At 35.8% G+C, this 7,290-nt stretch overlaps 1 long non-coding RNA gene across 1 annotated transcript; it reads right to left on the reverse strand.

Annotated features, from left to right (window-relative positions):
* Positions 1–4,774: 4,774 nt before the first annotated feature.
* Positions 4,775–6,370, reverse strand: LOC6649167. The gene is made up of 3 exons (XR_001450517.3): positions 5,370–6,370; positions 4,984–5,309; positions 4,775–4,922 (listed from the first exon to the last, which is right to left on the reverse strand). It is a non-coding gene; the product is annotated as an uncharacterized LOC6649167 (long non-coding RNA).
* Positions 6,371–7,290: the final 920 nt, after the last annotated feature.

Genomic DNA, 7,290 nt, shown 5'->3' on the forward strand with positions numbered 1-7,290 from the left:
TGTAACAAAAAGCTAAAGGCAAACTCCTCGGGTGTCATTAGCAAATGGTTGGTAGAATGGGATGCAAATGGTCTGGATGGCCTGGTTGGCCTGGTTGCTACTGTTCCTGTTGCCATCGGCTTCGATTACCATCAATGGTTTAGTGGCAATTTGTCGTGGCCTTAGTTCTTGGGGGTCCTTTCACATGTCCTGCTCTTGTCACTTAATAATAGAATAGCACAAACCACAAAGCACTACAACTAAGCCATATGAAAAGACAAACAGTAGAAGGAGAGAGACAGAGAGAGACAGAGAGAGAGAAGGGAAAAGACAGAGCTAAGGTAGAAGGAGAAAGGTAAGCACCTGGGAAAGGTAATTTATCTAATGCAGTCATTAATTTCATATTAACAAGGTGTGGATAGTAAATTTGTAAAGCGAGCATATGGATATATTCACCACATGAATAATGGAGAGTTAACAATGGAGTTATTTGAATATATACATAAAGATACATATATATACAAAGTCACATACATACGTAAACAGCATATTAACAAAAGAACAAAAACATACATATGTAAGCTTTATCCTTTATCCTTTGACTCAAAATTTGTAATTTAACTATTTAACTGAAGAATTTTCTGCATAATTTATCATATTGGATTTTGAATAAGTAAACAAATGCAACAATCAATAAATGAGCAAGAAAGTACCTTTACTTTTGGTTTAAAATTTCAAATGACATAATCATATGAGAACTTAAGAAGTAAGCAAGAAAATCTAGATAACTTGATGATCCAACTTATTGTTAAATGAAGTTAGTAAGTCGTCTCGCCGACTAAGTTATACCATGCACCAGTAAAGCAAATATTTCAAATTTATTAAACTAATCTCGCTCACTCAATCATACCAGCACTCTAGCGCCCCCACCAGAGAACGGCCAACTCTGGCCTTGAGGAAAAACGTTTATATGCATAACTCGACTGTTTTTTGTCCGATTTTGATCAAATTTTTTATTTTGCTGGATATTAGTATCAAATTTAAGTGCGCCAAATTTGATTGCACAAGGTAGAAAATTACGGAAGATAATCGAGTTTTTTCAAATTACGGGGGCGGAAAGGGGCGTGGCGAAAATTTGAAATAAACTTGTTCACTTTACATACTACACGAGTCTACATACCAAATTTGGTAACTCTAGCTTTTACAGTCTCCGAGATCTAGCTGTTCAAACGGACAGACGGACGGACGGACAGACGGACAAAGCTAGATCGACTCGGCTGCTGATCCGGAACAAGAATATATATACTTTATGGGGTCGGAAAAGATTCCTTCTGCCTGTTACATACATTTTGGCGACTTTAATATACCATTTCCCCCCATGGGTGTATGGTATAATAATAGCCCAAGTCCATAAATTTACCAAAACTAGTTGTGAATTACAACCAAATGAAACTACAAATTATATATTAAGCTTGTTTTACACAATATTTCGAATTGTTTACATTAAAAACTCGACTTTTTGTTATATTTATTTCTACTACATTCACGTAGTCACCAATTGTTTCTAATATATTATTACTTTCTTGTATTACAACGAAAATAATAATAAGTAAAATTCCCTGAAAATGAATTTTAAAATAAAAGTATTAATTGTTTAGCTAAATTTAAGAGTTGGGTTTTGTTAACTACATGAATATATTCTATTGTTAGTGTACACTTTTTCGCAAATAGTAAAACTAACAAATGACCAATGAAATTTTAAGAGTTTTTTTTTCCCCATCCCGCAAAAAAATATTTCCCATTCAATTAGAAGGGTCCGCCCAGATTTAAACTCAACTCTTATGCAATCTCTTTATGCTCAATGACAATGTGTGACAATGTATGCACTGACTTCAGTTCGCACTTTCTGTCTGGGGGATGGGGGGAGGGGATTGTGAATGGGAATGAGCCACACCCATATCCACCCACATCCACACCCATATGCCCACCCAGGCATTCATTCACTCGACTCATCTCATCGCATCTCATCTCATCGCATCGCATCTCGTCTCATGGCAGTGCCTTGAGTTCTGTGTTGTTCGTTGGCTTAGGGTCTCACACTTTTGAAAACTTTTAAGCTGAAAGATAAATTTACAAATGTCGCAAACGAATGCCACGTGACCTTTGACACATTAGTGTCAGTTGTTTCTTCCTCTGTCTATGTCTATCTCTATCTCTATCTCTACTTCTCTCTGTGTGTGTGTGTGTTTTGGTTTTAAAAATAGAAAGTAGAGCGAGTCAAAGGACAAACAGCATGACGAGGCAATTTACGCAATTGTTGTCAAATTAAAGTGCATCCGCTTCGTTGGTCATTTAAAGCCAAAAGTTGCTACCACCCCTCCCCCTCCTACCGTTTCCACTCGATGCCTCGAACCGACGCTGGACCCATATAATGAGGCAACGCATCATGTACGCTTCTCAAAAACAGTTAATGCCAAGGGAGATGGGAAATTCGCCAACAACAATGTTGACGTTAATAAATTATAAAATGAAACTAATGACAAAACACATAAGGTGGGTGGGTGGCTAAAGTTGATGAAATTTCTTGTGTGGGTGGTTTGATATGGATTTTAAAACTGTTTTTCGAGATTTTCGAGGGTTGTTGCTGTTGCTATTCATTTTGAACCGCGTAACGAGCACAAATTGTTTACCTCCTCCGCACCCCCAGGCAGGCAGCCTTTTTTTTGGGGTCCTGTAAAGCGATCTAGGAAGGACATCATTTGGTTTGATAGTCACGTGACCCAACAATATAAGGAAAACCATTGACAATTTCTTCAATTTCAACCAGATTTCACATTTTAGTGGTTGATGCTTGATGAATGCCCAACCAATTAGCTGAGAACCGGTTTTTGATTTTAGTTTTAACTTTACTTTTGATGAGATTTTCAATACAGATGAAATATTAAAAAGGAAATTCAAATATGTATTTAACAAGAAAGTTTTTTTTATGCTTATCAACACATAAAAAACCAGACTAACTCGAAATTGTTTGGGTTAAATAATTTACTAGATTTCTAATTATTCACTAATTTCTTTTTTCATTAATTTATTTCTTGCGAGTTCTTTTGAAATTTTTTTTGTAAGCTACGTAATGACATAGCTAAAAAGTGTTTTATTTGGCTTATCAACAGTAAAATTATATTATAATAAATAATAAATTATAAATACTAAAGATTAGCTGAAAATGAAAAGTGTTGAACAAGTAAATAATTTAATAACAGAAACTAAACTAAACATTCGCATCAGGGGCAAATTGGGGCATGGATATCCTATAAGTAAATAAAATCTTTATATTTATAAAGACAAAAGGCGAAATATTTTTTATTATCTTTCTTAGTCAGAGTTTCTCAACTTTCTAATGCACTTCAACGTCTATGAACAAGTTTACATTTGAAGTGGACAAGAGATTCTGATTAATCCTACGATTCAAAAGAGATAACGTGATTTTGAAAACCTTAATTTAAGCATGTTGGGGTTGAATTTCTATCTAAATTCTAAAGGCATAACCGCTTCTTGTACTTTCTACAAACACTTTAAGCCTTTATTGAGGCTTATTCAGCTTACTAATGATATCTGTTCTTATAACAAGACTTTGAGACTTCAAAGAGCGAGTTTTTAATATTTCTTTGTATGATTTATTAACTAAAGGGATAAATTTTAGCCTTTGAGAATAAAGTCAATTTATATGAGGCGAAAAAAAAAACACTCAAATTTGCAAAAGTTCTTACAAAGTTAATATCCAAAGACCTAAAAAGTTGTTATATATGTATATAGAGTTAATCTGAAAGCCCTCTTAAATAAATAACCTTCCATAGAAAAGCTTATACCCAATTTTTCAATTTAGTTTTCATCTCAAGATGTTACTATACCAAATCAATTGAAAAGTGGGTTAATTGATTAGCTAATTCTCTTTAAGGAAAAACTTTCAAATATGTATCAATAAGCCAATCGGAAAGTCATGATAAGAGTTCAACTAGTCTTGGCAGTAAGCACATCTAACTCTGTCTCTGTCGCTTTGTTTATCTATCTCTTTTCGGTCAGTGATTTAATATTACTCATACGCCATGTAAGTTAATTAAAAATTCTTTGTACATGAAATTAATTTTGCGCGCGTTTCGCATTGCACATCTGCACCTCAATTTTCCACACATCCCCCCACCACACGTTTTCTGTCATCCTTCTCGCTCTCTCTCGCTGTACAAGTCTTGTTTTCTGTTTCGCCTACTTCGATCTCCTCCTAGCTAAAGGCACACCTGCAAAAGTGGTGTCAGGGCTATAGTCGAAGCTGAAGACTTTACTCGTCGACAATGTCGACGGCGACGTTCAGATCCACACAATTCGATAGTGCAAAGTGTGCCGCAAACCTACATACATAAAGCAGCAGCAGCAGCAGCAGCAAGAACAACTACAACAAAATCGAGAAATCAAGCTGAAAACAAAAAAAATTTATTAAAAATAATTTCCAGAAATTGCTTTAATGCCAGGTAACGACAACAATAACAAGTATGCCGTTTACACGAGTTCATTTTGCTAGCCAAGTATTGAATAGATATCGTCAGCCACGTATAAACCAATTTTCACTACAATCCCCTCCCTCCCTCCCTATGTCACTCTCTGTTGCCGTCCCTCCATGCATTTTATTAGATTTTTATCGACCCATGTTTAAAAATTACTTCAGTGGTCTTTTGGTATGTGCCCAACAACAGCAAAACGACAGAGTTTCTCGATAAACGAGAGAGAAAAATCAAAGCAAAAGTTTTGAAACATTGAAACACGCCATTTATTTTGGTCAATATTAAACACAGTGGATTTGGAAATTGATATTTTAGGCACTATCAGGAATGAAAGTCCTTCCCACATCTTTAGCGTCTTCTACGTTTCCCGTTTCGAACTGCACTTGTTTTCTGAAGAGAGGAAAGGACAAACTATTTTATACCACTAGTGGACTTACTTTGTCTAACTCACAGTTCAAAACTATTCCGGACTTGTCTGAATTTAAGTTGAAAGTCATGATCAGGTCACCAGATTTGCCCCCATTATCCAATTGACCGCAGTATAGACACATATCCTTGTGTCTTTTGACAATACATGGATTCCAGATAGTTTCTCCCCGTATGAGTCCACGTAGAAGAAGGTCAAGGTTGATTTCTCGAACAATCAATGGCAAACATATTGAATGTTCCATTCCATTGAACAAATTTCTAGAGTCGCACCCATTTCTGTCCCCCGAAGAATTGGGCTAAACTCCTTTTGAAGATTACCGTTTTTCGGTGATAGGACCTTGAAGTTACCTAATTTTAAAAATGGTTTGAAATAACTCTTAACAAAAGTTTATGTGCAAGTTCTCTTACCTGCAATTATTGACGCCTTGATTTACATACACATTGAAATTTCGCCTAAAAGGAATCCATAAAACGAGGCTAGGCTGTACTGGTCGGTTCTGGAGCTAAGCTAGGGACATTTAGAACATACGTCCACAGTAGCAGTATTCCTGCTTTACGGGACAATTGGGATTCCTACCAAACCCCATCTGAAGACGATCCGCTTGTGTGATGTAGGTCGTTCCGATATAAATCACAGAATCGGTGCTTGGACGAAGTGTCTCCGCCGAAGAAACAGTTACCACGCTTATTGGTGGATTTTCAACAAAGAGCACACTGGGATCATACACAGATCCTTCCGCAGCGTCAATAGCAGCATGCTGGCTGTTGCATGGTTCAGCATTTCCCTGATTCGGTTCCTCGTTCCTTTTACTGAGGACATACTCCACTGTGCGTCTCAGAGGTATGCCACGAAAATCGGTTCTCAGGCGATAACGAAATCCCTCCTTATAGATAAATCCTCGGCTATGAGCCATATCCAATGCAACTCCGAAGCTGCTCTTGATAAAATAATTGGGCACATGAAGTTTGCAAGAGATGTGTTTTAGCAGCTCGGCGTATGTCATCGGTTGTCTCTTCTCCCGCAGAGCAGCTAAAATCACTGCACCAATGAGTGTACAGCACGCCATTTAAAATACTTTTATTATCCTTGTGTCCAAATAGGAAAAAAATTAACTACTACTTTTTTTTTGTCTTATTTATTATTACTTTTGTTATGTTATGGCTTTTTATTTTGTACACTATTTTTTTGTTATTTACTTTTATTAGATATTTTTATTTTTTTTTTTTTCACCTAAAATTTTGTACTTGTTATTAGGTCTGACATTTGTTATGTTATGGCTTTTTTTTTTTGTTTACTATTTTTTTGTTATTTACTTTTATTAGATATTTTTTTTTTTTTTTTCCACTTAAAATTTTGTACTTGTTATTAGGTCTGACTTTTGTTATGTTATGGCTTTTTATTTTGTATACTATTTTTTTGTTATTTACTTTTATTAGATTATATTATATTTTTATTTTATTTTTTCTTTTTTTCACTTAAAATTTTGTACTTGCTATTAGGTCTGATAGATAGAACAAACTGAAACTTAATGAACTTCCTAGATTTCTGGGTTAGGTATATCAACTTTTGCTGGCATTTGAATTTTGACATATAAAAAGCAAGGCCTACCCGATGACTTGGATAGTCATCATAATCTACAACTCATCCAATTTGCTGACACCCATCAATCAAAGCATCAAGCACAAATCGAGCCTCAATATGATCGAATACCGAATACCGAACTGCGGTGGCTGGAGGAGGGTCGGGCATTGAACAAAATGATCGCCGGTTCATGCGCTCAATTGAGCATTCAATCAATGCGCACGCCCCAAACGCCCACAAAGAGAAGTCTGTGTTTCTTTTTTTTTTCTTTCTTTCTTTGGTTTTTTCTTTCGTTTTGGCTTTGGCTTTTAGACTATTCCAATACAGCTGGCACAGTAGTTACTGATGCTTTTCTCTAGGATGTATTTATAAGAGTGGAAATTATATTGGGTATAATGGGCACTCGGAGCGCTAGATAAAAGAAAAAACATAACATCGGGGTCACCAATTTGTTACAATAGGCATAATAGCAATTGCTAAGCTCAACTAGATGGAACCTTAAACGTCGGAGTCACCATTTTACAATACTTTTGTAAATTTCATAAATTTTATCATTTTTTTTGTTTCATCATTTAAAACTGTGGTATCTAAATAGTTCATCAGCTTAGACGATTTTGATGAACCAAACGTAACACCGCCATTCGCCTGACATTCAATTAAGCCGCACGAAAAGAAACCAAAAGAAAGCGCCTGCCTGACTGCAATTTTCATCACTCGTCGATCTTAAAGATCATTTTATACCCTATG

The sequence above is a fragment of the Drosophila willistoni genome (assembly GCF_018902025.1).
Source record: "Drosophila willistoni isolate 14030-0811.24 chromosome XL unlocalized genomic scaffold, UCI_dwil_1.1 Seg141, whole genome shotgun sequence".
NCBI classification, from domain to species: domain Eukaryota; kingdom Metazoa; phylum Arthropoda; class Insecta; order Diptera; family Drosophilidae; genus Drosophila; species Drosophila willistoni.